Genomic DNA, 15,287 nt, shown 5'->3' with positions numbered 1-15,287 from the left:
CAACTTCTCCTAAGGTCAATCACACATTCCCTTAACATAGCCTCCAAGTGTTGAATTATTCTCTTGATTTGCCCATCGGTTTGAGGATGAAAAGCAGTACTTAGCTTGACTTTAGTGCCAAGACCTTTTTCAAATGACTTCCAAAAATGTGAGCTAAATTGAGTACCTCTATTCGATATAATCGACAAAGGAACAACATGAAGTTTCAAAAGTTCATGAATGTACAACTTAGCCATAGTCTTCGGCACCATAAGAAGTTTTAACTGGAAGAAAATACGCCGATTTGGTCATTCGGTCCACAATGACTCAAATAGAATTATGTTGTCTTCTTGTACGAGGTAAACCCATGACAAAGTCCATATTCACATCTTCCCACTTCTATGTAGGAATTTTGATTTCTTGAGCTAGACCTCTTGGCATTTTATGTTCAACTTTCACTTGTTGGCAATTTGGACACTTAGCCACAAATTCCACTATATCCTTCTTCATGCCATTCTTCCAATACACTTCTCTCAAGTCACGATACATCTTGGTGGATCCCGGATGAATTGAATACCGAGAACTATATACCTTATTCAATATTAACTCTCTTACCCCATCAACATTTGGAATACAAACTGACCTTGGTAACGTAGTACCCCAACTTTTTCTAGGGAGAAAGCCTCAACGGACTTTTCGGCAACCGACTTTTTAATTCGACCAAAGTTGGATCATTATCTTGCTGGGCCTTGACTTCTGCCACAAGAGATGACTCCGAAACATTATGTATAAGAATGCTTGCATCATTGGAATCAACCAAATACACACCTAAATGTGTCAATCTATGGACCTCTTTGACCTATTCCCGTTTATGTTCCTCAACATGTGCAACACTACCCATAGACAACTGACTAAGAGCATAGGCTATAATATTTGCCTTATCTAGATGGTAAAATACGCTCATGTCATAGTCTTTTAGGAGTTCAAGACACCTCATTTGCCTAAGGTTTAAGTCCTTTTGACTAAATACATATTGCAAGCTTCTGTGGTCGGTAAACATATCAACATGCACCCCATAAAGATAATGGCGCCAAATATTCAATGCAAACATAACCGTCGCAAGTTCAAGATCATGGGTTGGATAGTTTCTTTCATGTACTTTAAGTTGCCTAGAGGCATAGGCTATAACCTTACCATGTTGCATCAATACACAACCCAAACCAATACGTGCAGCATCACAATAAAAAACAAACCCATCTAAACCTTCGGGCAATGTCAAAATAGGAGCTGACGTAAGACAATCATTCACTATTTGGAAACTTTTCTCACATTCTTTCGACCATTGGAATTTTGCCTTCTTTTGTGTCAACTTAGTTAAAGGCGAAGCAATAGATGAGAACCCTTCAACAAACCTTCTGTAGTATTTGGCTAAGCCCAAAAAGCTTCTAATGACCGAAAGAGATAATGGTCTAGGCCAATTTTTAATTGCCTCTGTTTTCTTTGGATCTACTTTAATCCCATCACCGGGCACCACATGGCCAAGAAATGTAACCTCTCTTAGCCAAAATTCACACTTGCTTAATTTAGTGAATAGTTCCTTTTCACTCAACGTTTCCAACACAATCCTTAAGTGACCCATATGATATTCCTCATTTCGAGAGTAAATCAAGATGTCATCAATAAATACCACTACAAACATGTCCAAATATGGCTTTAAAATGCAATTCATCAAATCCATGAATATAGAGGGAGAATTTGTCAACCCAAATGACATTACTACAAATTCAAAATGACCATACCTTGTCTGAAAAGCTGCCTTGAGAATATCACACTCCCTTACCCTTAATTGATGATAACAGAACGGAGGTCAATCTTGGAAATATAGCTTGCTCCTTGTAATTGATCAAACAAGTCATCTACCCTTGGGATTGGATATTTATTCTTTATGGTTACCTTATTCAATTTCCGGTAGTTTATACACATTCAGAGTGACCCATCTTTTTTCCTAACAAACAATACAGGAGAACCCCAAGGTGAAATACTTGGTTTGATAAAAATCTTATCCAATAAATCCTCCAATTGATCTTTCAACTCCTTAAGTTCTGTCGGAGCCATACGGTAAGGAGGAATAGAGATAGGTTGGGTATCGGGAAGGATATCTATGCCAAAGTCAATCTTTCTTTTGGGATGAATGCCGGGCAAATCATCGAGAAACATGTCAGAGAACTCATTAACTATAGGGACCGACTAAAAAGTAGGAGTTTTGGAATTAATGTCCCTAACTCTCACAATATGATAAATGCTCCCTTTGGAAATCATTTTCAGGACCTTAATACATGAGATGAATCGACCCTTAACCACCAAATCATTAACCTTCTATTCAAGAATAGGCTCATTAGGGAAGTGAAACTTAACCACACGAGTTCTACAACATATAGATGCATAAGTGGCATGTAACCAATCCATACAAGGGATTATGTCGAAACTAGTCATATCAAGTTCAACAAGGTCACATGGAATAAGTTTGTGCAAGAATCATACGGGATAATTTCTATAAGCTCTCTTGGCTAATACCGAGCCACCCACAGGAGTATAAACCAAGAAAGGTTCTATTAACACTTCGGGGCACACATCAAACCTCATAGAAATGTAAGAAGTAACAAAAGACAAGTTGTCACCCGGATCAAGCAATGCATATAGATCAAAGTTAAAGACTCGTAACATACCCGTGACCATATTGGGAGACTCATTAACCTCTTGCCTAACATAAAGGGCACAGAAGCAGTTATTGTGTTGGCAACCCTTAGATTGAGCTCAATCTCCTTGTTACACTTGGCCTCTTATAGGACAACCATATCCACCCTTGTTGGCTACAATAGGGCACTCAGATTAATTATGGCCCATCTTTCCACATCTATAGCAAGCACTCATTCCGATCAAGCACTTTTCTCCATGATTCCTTCCATACTTTGCACATTTTGGAGGAGAAGGGTTACTAGCATTTGCACCTCCTTCACCTTGAGCTTTAGGGTATGGCACCCTATCCTTAGAAAACTTCTTCCCCAAGATTTGGCCTTGATGAGAGCGTCCACTGCTACTAATGGTCCTAGCAGTAGAGAACCCACTTTCATACCGGGCCCTCTAAGAATCCCCCATCCTCATTTCTTTGAGTTTTTCTCCTTGAATTTGTTAGGAAAAAGTCATAAACTGAGATATGTCCATCTCCTTAACAAGAATAGTGGTGCGACATTACTTAGCAACCAAGTCAGACACCCCCGATATGAATTTACTCATTCGGATACATGGATCGACAACTATTGAATGAGCACACTTGGATAGCTTAGTGAACTTGAGGGAATAGTCCCTCTTCCCCATATTTCCTTGTCGAAGTTTTATAAACTCCAACACTTTAGCCTCTCTTAACTCTAGAGGGAAAAAATGCTCAAGGAAAGCAAGTTTAAAAGCTTCCCATTCGACAGGACCTTCATCCACCCTCTCCGACTTTCATTAAGTATACCATAGTTGAGCAACACCTTTGAGTTGGTAAGCCGCCAACTCCACTTTTTCTTCCGAAGTCACCCCCATAATACTCACTATCTTATAGACCTCATCAATGAACTCTTGAGGATCATTATCATCCTTTGAGACATGAAACTCTGGAGGATTCATTCGTGCAAAGTCCCTTACTCTTGAGGCTCGAGTAGGAACCTTAAGAGGAGCCATGACACCTTGGTTGGTCACTACTCTGGCTAGCAAGTGATAGCGGTTCGGAACTCCGCATTAGTCACTTAGTCTAGTAGAATTCCATTGTCTTGAGGAGCGGGGGGAGCTTGGGGTTCATTAACATTCTCTCCCCTTAGAAATGGTGGTTTTCTTGGAGCCATCTTTCTAAAAATCGTAAAGAAAGACTATTAGGGAAAAGAAATCTTAACTTAAACTCTATAGCACACATGGATCATGAAAAAGGTGAGAATTCCTGAAATGCCTCATAGCCTCATACTCATAAGTGTGGCGCACTTCTCACCCATAAATATGATTCTACTTGACGCAGCATATTGGACACCCTAGGATACTTGGAAAACCTCATGCTCTGATATCAAGTTTGTCACAACCCGACCTAGGGCCTAATCGTAACATGACAATCGAAACCTCAAAGGGCTCCAACCAAGCCTCTTATACATATCATAAGCATACATAAGGTAAAATATAAAAGAGGAAACATCATAAGAGAGTCTAAAACATGAATAGAAATCTGAAAATGTCTTAAGACAACATAGACTCAAACATACGTCCAATGAGATACCTCTAAACATGAGTATGGGCGGAGGATAAGACATGTCCATATCTCACCCTTAATACACACCATAAGCAAAAGTCTTTTGACAAGAAAAAAATTAGTAACTTAAAACTAGTCCGCCGTCAATGCGGACTCACCAACACACCTTTGAATAGGAATGCATACTAGTTACGTGGACGATTAAGATCTTCAACCTCAACCCCTACATTATGAGACAATGTAGGCAAATAATATGCATTAGTATGATGGAATGTACTAAGTATGAGGGTGTGACATGCTTCGTAAATCATGAAATACAAAGGTCAAGTAAAAAACATGATAAGATGGAATACGTAAAGTCATGAGAAAATCATATTGACCAAAGCATTAAAAAAACATAAATTCGAAATCATAACATACTTAAGAGATCATATATATTTGGAATAGGAACCATAACCGACAATAAGACCATGCAAGCTATAACATGGAATTCGATGATACCCACATCGAGAAGGACGAGACTACTTTGCCAAGGTAGACTCCTAATTATGAACATGTGCTATTTATGGATCTACTAGCAAGGATATAAAGGCAACCTATGATGGCACGTAATTTATGGGAGATGAGGCTGCTACTAAGGCTTTTAGTAAGGCCCCCACCTCAAGTCCACTCGGTGCTAAGTAAAATTCCACAGAATACATACATAACATAAGATCATAATATCATATATCGTAGTCATGATCATAGGCTTGAAATCATAGAATGGCTCATTTTCATAACATACTTGTAATGTGAGAACTGTCCTTTCATCATTATAATCATATTTACATAATTCATATCATTAGGCCTTAGGTCACCACATAGGATTCTAAGTCACCTTACTTCATAACTTGCATGTAATTCCATAATTTGAGACATACTTATAAATCATGATCATAATAGAAATACATAGTCATAGTTTATACTTTGAAATTTCATGACCATAGTTTGTACTTGAAATTTGGATATAACATGGATGCATGATCAATTGACTTGAAAATATAGATGATCATAAAATTTATATCAGCCCATACATAATTCATATAGATAATATCCTTTAGAAGCATAAATCAAAATACACATAATTTACATCATGAACCCTAGAAATCAAAGTAGGAGAATTTATTGAAAAACTCTTTAATTTAATTCAATAACCATCAATTTATATCAAAATAGACTCATTGTCCTATTTTAAATCAAAATTCATGAAATTGAAATAGAGATCACAAAACCCATAAAATACTATACTTTAATTTGATAAAAAAAACCTTGAGAAATTGATTGGGCTTCATGGATGAAATAATTCATGAATCAATACCCACATATCTTGAGTGATAAAACCAATTAATTTGGAAGAACTTGAGAATTTTGATGGAGAAATTGAGTGAATTTGCTTGAAGTCTTCAATGGAAACCCTTGAGAGCCTTTTTGTAGAGAGAGAAATCTTTGATAGATGAATTGTAGAAGAATGAATAGAATTAGAGGTTTAGGTTAATTTATAGAATTGAATTAGGTCCTAAAAATATCTAGGTTCATTAACTAATAATTTGGGAAAAGTCTAAAATGCCCTAACAAAAAACTTAATTTCGGCCAGGAAACCTTCCCAAGTCCGCGACGCAGACCTGTAGCAGCCAACTCAGCCATAAGTTATACCCAAGTCCACGATGCATTCCTGTTGCAGACCATACTATTTTGTGGTTTCTTCAAAAATCTTTCTTCCATTCTACGGGTCCTAAAAATCCACCGAGACCATTTTCCCACAGATTTTGACCCCCTGATCAATATTCTGAAATCGGATTTTCCAGAAAGATTAAGGATAATGCGTTATATAAGCGGCCTATTTTCAATGCATTTTAAGGCACTTATGAGCTTTTTTTTTGAATTTTTTGAGGGATGTTACAGTATCTAATATATTCATGCTGTATATTTCCAGTTGTAAAGAATCAATATAATTTTGCTTCAGATTAATTAAAGCATTAATATATCTAGCTATAAGTTCAGTAATAAATGAAAATATATTTCTTTATCATATTAACTAGCAGTAAATCCTTTTCAATCAATTTTTATAAAAGGATATATAGCTTTTATGGAAGGAGTTCCATTTATAATTGGAGGATGAATTTGGTCTTTTACTAAAAAAAGAAAACGAGGAATGCATACTTTGTTCTGGCAGATATGAGTATTTGATAATTTATACTTTATATCTAAAACATGTCCAGACGCAGATTTAACTATATGGGTAGTTTTTTAAAAAAATCTTGAATGTACCAACCCTTCCTGTATACAACTAACATCTGCTCCTCTATCAATCATCGCAGTGCTAGTAACTATAAATTTATTACTAATTAAAATAGTACATTAAATATACCATGTATGAACAGTTAGAATCTGTATCATTCCTAGAAAAGAGTTTTGTTTAGAAATATTAATAATTTCTTCAACTTTATCATCAACTTTACCTTTCCCTTTATTAGTAGAAGGTGTTGATGCAGAACCATGTTTCACATCATTCTCTAATTCAGATACCTTGTAATCATAAATCATTTGATTCTATTTTAGAGATTTAATCTTTTTCTTCAACTTTTCAACTTTAATTTTAAGTCATCGAAAGAAGTACCTCTTACTTTCGTATCAGTCTTTTTATCAAGACGAAAAAGAACTTTTATCTAATACACTTCTGAATCTTTGAAATCATTTTGAAAATCAATTTTTGATTTATTAGAAGATTTAGAAGAATGAGAGCTAGATGTCATATTAAGAATCTTACTCCATAATTTTGCATTAGAAATTTCTTTCAATAATTCAATCACATTATCAAAAATAATTGTTTTGATATTTAAATCTTCAAATTGAGATTGGAGTTTATAAAACTTGTCATTGTTGCACATAAAAATATCACCTATACAATCAACACAATTAGTAGCCATAGGATTGTCATTATCAGACATATCAAGAAGTTTAACTTCACTTTCAGAACCCGATTCTGAGTTAGAAGAATAATAATTTGATTCTAAACCAAAAGTGTATAATAGTCCATAAACTTTGTCATGAAGTTCTTCTTCAAGATTCAACGACTTAAGCTTTTCAAGCTTACAATTAGGAGAAATAGGTCCATATTTTCCACACTGGTAACATTTAATGTTCTTGTGATTCTATTTAGGGAATTTCTACCCAAATCTAGTGCACTTGTGGTGAGCTCTTTTAGCTTCATGTTGCTCTTTGCTTCATCGAGAGAGGTGATGCTTCCTATAAGGCCTGTTCGGGTCATCATCTCTATGATGCCTATATTTCTTATGCTTTCTATCCTTACTATTAGAAGGACCAGCTATATTGAATTGACCACAAAAGTCACCTAGTTGTGATCTCTTTTTCTTTTTGTCGATCTTAAGCCGTTGAGATAATTTTAACTTATTGCACATATTTTATCTTTCTTTTGTGCAAGTACCAATTAAGTTCCATAGGTATATTGGTCATAAGGGATTTTAGAGAGATTTCCTGTAAGAGTCCTCTTAACTCTTTCAGCAAATAATAGGGGGAAATTGTCTATAAAACCGAGACTTCCAATAATTTAAATTACTTTTGGGTAAGTCCATAATCCGACTTAGAAATGTGTCTTTATACCACCTATATTCTCTTAAATGCTAACATTGAAGACCATTTAGAAGAGTTTTTGTGCTTTTGCATGATTTGACAGTCTTAGCCCTTCCCATAGCTTCTTCATAGCTCATATAACTTATTGGGATAGGTGACATGCTTCCCAAGGTATCTGGTTGATTTTTGATGTGGTTTGGCTATTTTTGAGCTTGAAGTTTGAAAGAGTTGACTTTAGTCAACATCAGAAGATTCAGTCATCATTTTTAATAAATGTGCTCGAATGAAACTTTTGTTAGTGCAGTTAGCTCTGGAACGCCCTGCTTGGTCCAAAACGACCTTTGGTTCGGTTCCTGAGGTGCTTAGAATGAGTTTTAGGTTGTTTGTGTGTTTTGACTTCTTTCTTTGGAAAGTGTTGACTTTGGTCAACATTTCAATGAAATAACCTCCGTTGGAAAATTCATCAATTCTGTTAGGTCCGGAATGTTATTTCTGGTTAGATAGCATAGTCCGTGTGCATTTGTGGGGTTTCGAATGAATTCTGGATCCCCATCGGAGAAAAAGTTCTTTCTCCAATAATAATGATAATAATAATAAACTGAAATATATATAAAAATGGGTCGCTCGGAATTCATGCCTCGAGCTTCTCAATACTAAGTGTCATAATTAAAATATCACCGGTATTTCCTTTAAATCATTACAACTATTCATCATTAAAAAATCTTGAAATTTCCATCTTATTCTTTCTTTAAAAGAGGGTTTTAACTCCGGCGATACAAATCAATACAAGTAGTATGTCAAAATCATATATTACTCACCTGAGACTCCGACACAACATGTTAATATCATAAACCATCAATGTATAAACATAAGCCAAAAATTCCAATGATTGACCAACCGACCCCAACAAGTCAAACAAGCGGCATCCTAAGTTCAAATCATCTAGGGGCAATTTCTAAGGATCCTAAATGATGTAAGCAAGTTAAAAAATCACCTAAACTAAGGATCCAATGACTAAGAACCCAAACTAGTCACTAATGATGATCATCATTTCCAAAACTCTCAATGGAATATCAACACCTAAATCGTCATCCTATTCATGCATTACTACTCAAAATATACTTATTCTAACCAAGCCAAGTCTAATAAGAGTAAGCCATAGCCTACCTCAAAGACAAAACCACGCCCAAACCACTAAACTTAAGTCTTTCCATTATGGTCCACCTCCAAATGATGCCACTCTATCAAATTATTAAAGAACACATGAAAACAAGGACAACGATACCCATATTGCTATAATTCCAAACAAACCTAAAATCAAGTCAAAATTCGACATTGGGACTCATGTATGAATTCTCAAAACCAACTCTATCACATGGTCTCAAATAACCCAAGGAGCTTGTTCCCCAAAAATAGGCACATTCCTAGCACCGGAAGGGCTGAAACAATCCCACTAAATTCAAGCCCTAAAATAGTTCAAAAAAGAAAGAAATAATGAAATTTACACAGAACTCACAGGCTTTTAGGATGGAAAAGGGCCTCAAAAAGTCCCTACAAGAATCCCCAATGCACCGAAACAAAAAATGATCAAAAATTCTAAAGATTTGCTCCCAAAATTAGAGTTTGATATATTGGAAATCAAGAGAAAAGGGCTGACATTGGGTCTTAAAAAACCTCACTGCCAGACCCTTAATGGCCTTTGCGAACTCGAAGGTCAACAAGCTAACTCTCCACAAATGTGAAGGCTTGTCTGTGAACGTGGAATACAACAATCCATACCTTTGCGAATGCGGAGAACAAGAGGATTGACCTCTATGTATACAGCCAGGGGCCCACAAATGTGGAAAGTAAGTTTCATGTGCACTAGCAGCTAAGCTGGTGAATTTTCACTTAGGGAACAAGTCCCTCGATAGGGCTCGAAAATCGTTCAAAGTCTCATTGATACAAATGCACTATGCTACCTAATTGGAAATGGCATTTAAGACTCAACGGAATCAACAGATTTTCCAACGGAGCTTGCTTTGATGGAATGTTGACCAAAGTCAAAAAATTTCAAAGAAAACACTTAAAATTAGAACCATCCAAAAGCTCGTTCTGATCACCTTAGAAACCGAACCAAAGGTCATTCTAGATAAAACTTGGCATTCTGGATCTAATCGCGCTGACAAAATTTTTATCTGAGTTCATTAACTCAAAATGTTGACCGAAGTCAAACTTGGCCAAACATTAAAGTTAGAATGGAAAAACTGCCTAAAGTCAAAACAAAGTCTCCGAAACATAAACCAACTGTCCTTCAAAACAAAAATAGGCCTTCTAGAGTTGATGGAACCATCATAATTCTCATATGATGCCCGAATCTCCGAATGTTGACTAAAGTCAACTCTTTCAAACTTTAAGCCTCAAAATATGGCCAAACCACCTCAAAACTCAACTGGACACTTTGGGAAGCATGCAACCCAACCCAACATCACATATGAGCTATAACGAAGCTATGAGAAGGGGTAAAACTATAAAATCATGCAAGAGAACAAAAATGACCTTGGAGGTTTTTACATCTTTCTCTTGATCGTGATATTGATTTCGGCATTGATGTTGTAATGACCCTGAAGGTCATTTTTTGGAATTTTTGTAAAATGGTCATTTTACCCCTTCCTTTAGTTGCCCTAAGTCGTTTTTGATTGGTATCGAGTGTTGGTTTTAGAAAATCCTGTGAAAAGTTAAGTTTTTAGGTATTTTGAGTTTTCATAAACTTTACGTATTAAAAAGTAGTATTTGGGGTCAATCGGAGCTACAGATGTTACAACCCACACTTTTAAACTCAGAATATCTTATGAGTTCCTTAGACATTATCATATTAGCCGGATACTCTACGACACTATCAAACAACTCTAAGGAAGGGAGAATATGATACCCCATAGTAGAGAAGGTTGGAAATAGAGTCATAAGAATCCGGAAGGAATTGGAGGCCAAGTGATGAGTCGTAGGATTCGACTTACCTACGTAAGCTACTAACTTAGAAATCTTACATAATTGATCTATTTAAGGACATACCAAGCTTACGTAGCACGGATTACATAGGCTCTTAAAATAGGACGAGATTACGAACCCACGAGGAAGGGGAAACAACGACACGTGGCAGCCAATGAGGAGTGACACGTGGAAGCACCTCAAGCAAGAAGGTGACCCACCTAAGGGAAAGTATATATATATATATGTTAAGTGACTCTTAGTAACATTTTCTATCCAAAAGAGAAGCCAAAAAGAAAGGAAAAACGTGAGAAGAGCAAAGGAGGCAACCATGGTTTAGAAGAAACTAAGGTAGGTTTCTAACTTTCTCTCTGCAAATTAATTATCTACGGTGTTCCTAAACCACGTGGATATGTATATATGTATATTAAAATGTCTACGGAACTATAACTTCAGCTTTGCACTTGGAACAAACAAGAGAAAGCTGAAGGAAAACATTGGAGACAAGGAAAGGAGGGCTATGGGTTTGGGGGCTGCCAAGGTAAGCCTCTGAGTTTCGTTCCGTGAATTAATTATTTGAGGTGTCCCACAGTTATATAATAGTGTTTGATAACCAAAAATTCCAATTTGGGGGAGCGGAAAAGAGACATAAACAGCCCGCTTAATTTCAGCACGTTTGGAGAAGTTCTGAGTTGCAATTTGGCAGTTTTGGCCAATTTCGGGTAAGGTAAGGTTTCTCCTCTTAAGGTTTCTCCTCTTAATTTTGAGTTTATGGTAAGGTTTCTCCTCTTAATTTTGAGTTTATGGTATTAGACCTTCTCCGATATCATTTCAGATAGTTTAGCTCCCTATAGACTGATATAGCAAACTTGAGTCTGATAGTCTGCGCCTTAGCTATGTAGTAACTTAGCTTGTGACCTTACCTCAATAATGCCCTATTCTCCTATAGGTCTTATATCGCTATGTTCTTGGTTTTTGGTAATTTTCTCGATGATTCGAATTATATTTGATTCGGGCTGGAGTGGTGCATTGATGATACTCGGTTTGGGGATACTCTTTGTGATTCACTATTAGTCACTGATTCTAATTCGGTCTGATCCTTTAGCTACAGATGCCAGGTCAAATTTTGTGGTCCAACTTACTTATGTTTTGCTCCTTAGCTACAGATACCTGGTTAAAGTTGTGGTCCACCATACATGTGTCCAGGCTTCTTAGCTACAGAAACCCGATTAAATTCCACAGTCTAGCTTATCCATGATAGACCTTTGGCTACAGTTACCTAGTTAATATTCGTGGTCTAGCCTACTCATGTGTACTGATTAGCTACAGTTACCCGGTTGCAGCCTGTGGTCCAGCTTTCACGTGGCTAAATTCTTGATTCCCTAATGAATTTTCAGTTTAAGTCTTCATCTACTCTCGGTGGTGGGTTGAGGTGTTAGAATTTGGAAATTGTTGGGTTCAAGTCTAGGAAATGGCGATACTATTGAAATCCTTTTGGTTCCGTTTAATTTCTTTCAACTATTCTTGCATCTATCGGGCTTATGGGATTCCGCATAGGTGGTTACTCTTTATTTGTGCATGAGCGTACCCATTGCGTTTATGGGAGCCTAGCGGAGTTAGTTAGATTCTTTTTCTTTGTTTTCTAGTACGCACTTGCACATACCCACCTTTACTTCTTTTCCTTTGTTTGGTTTTGATTACTTACTCGCATTTTAGTTTACTTTTGCTGATCTTGCTCAATCAGAGTATGATTCCTATAGGGTACCTATTATTTTGGTACTCATATTTCACTCTACATCTTTTTTCATGGTAGGTCTGAGTACTAGATATCGGCATTGATTCGAGCTATCTGCGGTCGTGATCGGAGGCGAGGGTGAGCACACTCGCTCTAGATTTACCGTTCTCCTTCTGTACATATATTTTGACTATCTTTTGCTTTTTGAGATAACTCTATTTCCATGGTTTAATTTTGAGACTTGTACACTTTTATTAGCAGCTTTGTACATGTGACTCCTAGGTTCTAGGAGGATCCTTTTGTTTATATATATATATATATATATATATATATGTGTGTGTGTGTATGTGTGTGTGTGTAGTTTCTTCTACTCGTTCATTGTATGGTCCTGTTATTACTTTACTATTTTAGGTTAGATTACTGTTCTTCTACTCTAACATCCTATTACTTATAGTTTTGGGATATGGGTTGGCTTGCCTACTGGGAGGACATAATAGGCACCATCACGACTTGAGAAATCGGGTCATGACACCGTGATATTGACTTCACCATTGATGTAGAGTTGGGTACTTATCCTATTTCCATCCCACTATAACGTATCGCCCCTGCAGAGCTGAAGAAGCTCAATGTTCAGCTTTAGGATCTCTTGGGTAAGGGATTAATTCGACCTAGTGTATCGCCTTGGGGTGCCCCAGTTTTGTTCGTTAAGAAGAAGGATGGTACCATACGAATGTGTATTGAGTATAGACAGCTGGAAGGTGGCGGTAAAGAACTGTTACCCCATGCTTAGGATTGACGACCTATTCGATCAACTTTAGAGTGTCATGGTATTTTCTAAGATTGATTTTAGATTTGGCTACTACCAGTTGAGGATTAAGGGAGCGGACGTCCCTAAGACCAAATTTAGGGCTCATTACAACTACTATTTTTTTTGGGAAATGGACCTTGCCCCGAGGCACCCACCCCTCATGGCGGTCAGGGGTTGAGCCACACACCCCCAAGTCTTATTATAAATAAAAAATAGAAAAATATAAGGAGGGGGACATAAACCTTACCTCCATTCTTAAGATGGTTCATGAGTCGGCTAACCTACTAAGGTCAGCTAACTCATCTCCGATACAAAATTGTACCTCCTAACTACAAGAAAAGATAAGTACTCTATGCGAGGACTCCTCTTCATTGCAAACCATATAGGAAAGCAGTAAATGAGGGAGACTCTCCCCTTTACAATTTCATCCTAACTAACGATCTTTAAAGGAGCTATAACTAAACAAAGTAGAGAGAGACAATGTGAAGAATAAACAACACGTCAAGTATGGGGAGATCCTTAAGTAAATAATATCTTCAAGATGACCATTGTGACTTTAAGGATCTAAAGTACAATGAGTCTTGTTTGATCTTTTTCATCTTTTTTCTTCTAACGCTTGCCATCCCTTATTTTTCCAACTCAATGTATCTTTGGTAATACATGTTTGTAGTGGAAGAACTCCAAGAGTAGCTCAAGTGCTGCAGTTCTGCTAGGTGTTGCATGTTACTCAATATTCCTGTTGTTGGATGTTGCGGGTCTGGAGTATACAAATAGCTGTAGCTCTGTTTCAGCTATGTAGGGTGTTACAGGTTATTTGGTGTATGGATGCAACAAATCTGCAGTGTTTTTGAGTTTGATCCTTTTGTATTATTGCATCCCCTAGAAGGCCTAGCTGCAGCTTCAGTTTCTGCCCCAAGTCTACAGCTCTTGGTAATCGTGGAAGGTTGTTGATGGTATTGGTCTGCTTGTCCCACAGCTCTTTAATGGTCCCAGTTATAGATAGTTGATATAGTTAAGACTCTTATTGATTAGTTCATCATGCAAAATATAAGGAGTTCTATTGAAAGTTGTTTGAGATAAAACTGGAGCTTCTTGGACTCTGCAGGTACTGGATGAATACTGGAACTCCAAAGACGTTGTAGCACTTTGGTGTACCAGTATAAAGGAAGCAAACAAGAAGGGAATTCCAATTGTTGGATCAAGTGTTGAAGCTATACAATGTATCTGCACAGCAGAAACAAAGAAAAAACACCTATTCTATTCCTTACCTCTAGTGGTAAGTTGGTTACACTAGAAAAGCAATAAACAAGGGAGACTCTCCCCTTTACAAAGGTCCTAACTATGAAATCTTCAATGTAGATATAGTTTTGAATTAGAGACATCCAAGTTTAAGAAGAAGTTAGAACATTCAAGTTGTTATGCATAAGGGGAATTCATGGTGGTTTCTTGATCCTTTTGAGTCTCCTTCTTCTAAAGCTTGCCATTTCTAGTTTGTCTAACTCAAGATATGATCTTGCTTCTTTGGGAAGCTCTTGTTTAAGGAAGTAGATTTGTGGAGTAGAATATTTGGGGCTGTGCTTGGACAAAATATCAATTGTAAAGTTGGCTTCTTTATATGTGTGGGTGGACTTGAAGACATGGAATTGGTGGCTGATGTTCTGCAGTTTCTGGATATGCTCTTATATAGTCAATGGGGGCTTTGCTAGCTCATTTAGCCATCTGATCAGCACATCTGAGTCTAGTTACAGGATCACTCTTGTATATCCCAATTGAAGACACCAAGATAAGATGGCTGCAAGTATCTCTGACTGGTTGTTTGTACCTTCTCTAAAAGAGACCGAGTAAGCAAAGATAAGGTCACCTTGTGAGTTTTTGAGTAGTCCTCCCCCTCT

Source organism: Solanum dulcamara, chromosome 2 (assembly GCF_947179165.1).
Source record: "Solanum dulcamara chromosome 2, daSolDulc1.2, whole genome shotgun sequence".
NCBI lineage: Eukaryota > Viridiplantae > Streptophyta > Magnoliopsida > Solanales > Solanaceae > Solanum > Solanum dulcamara.
Note: the sequence above shows the minus strand (reverse complement) of the source record.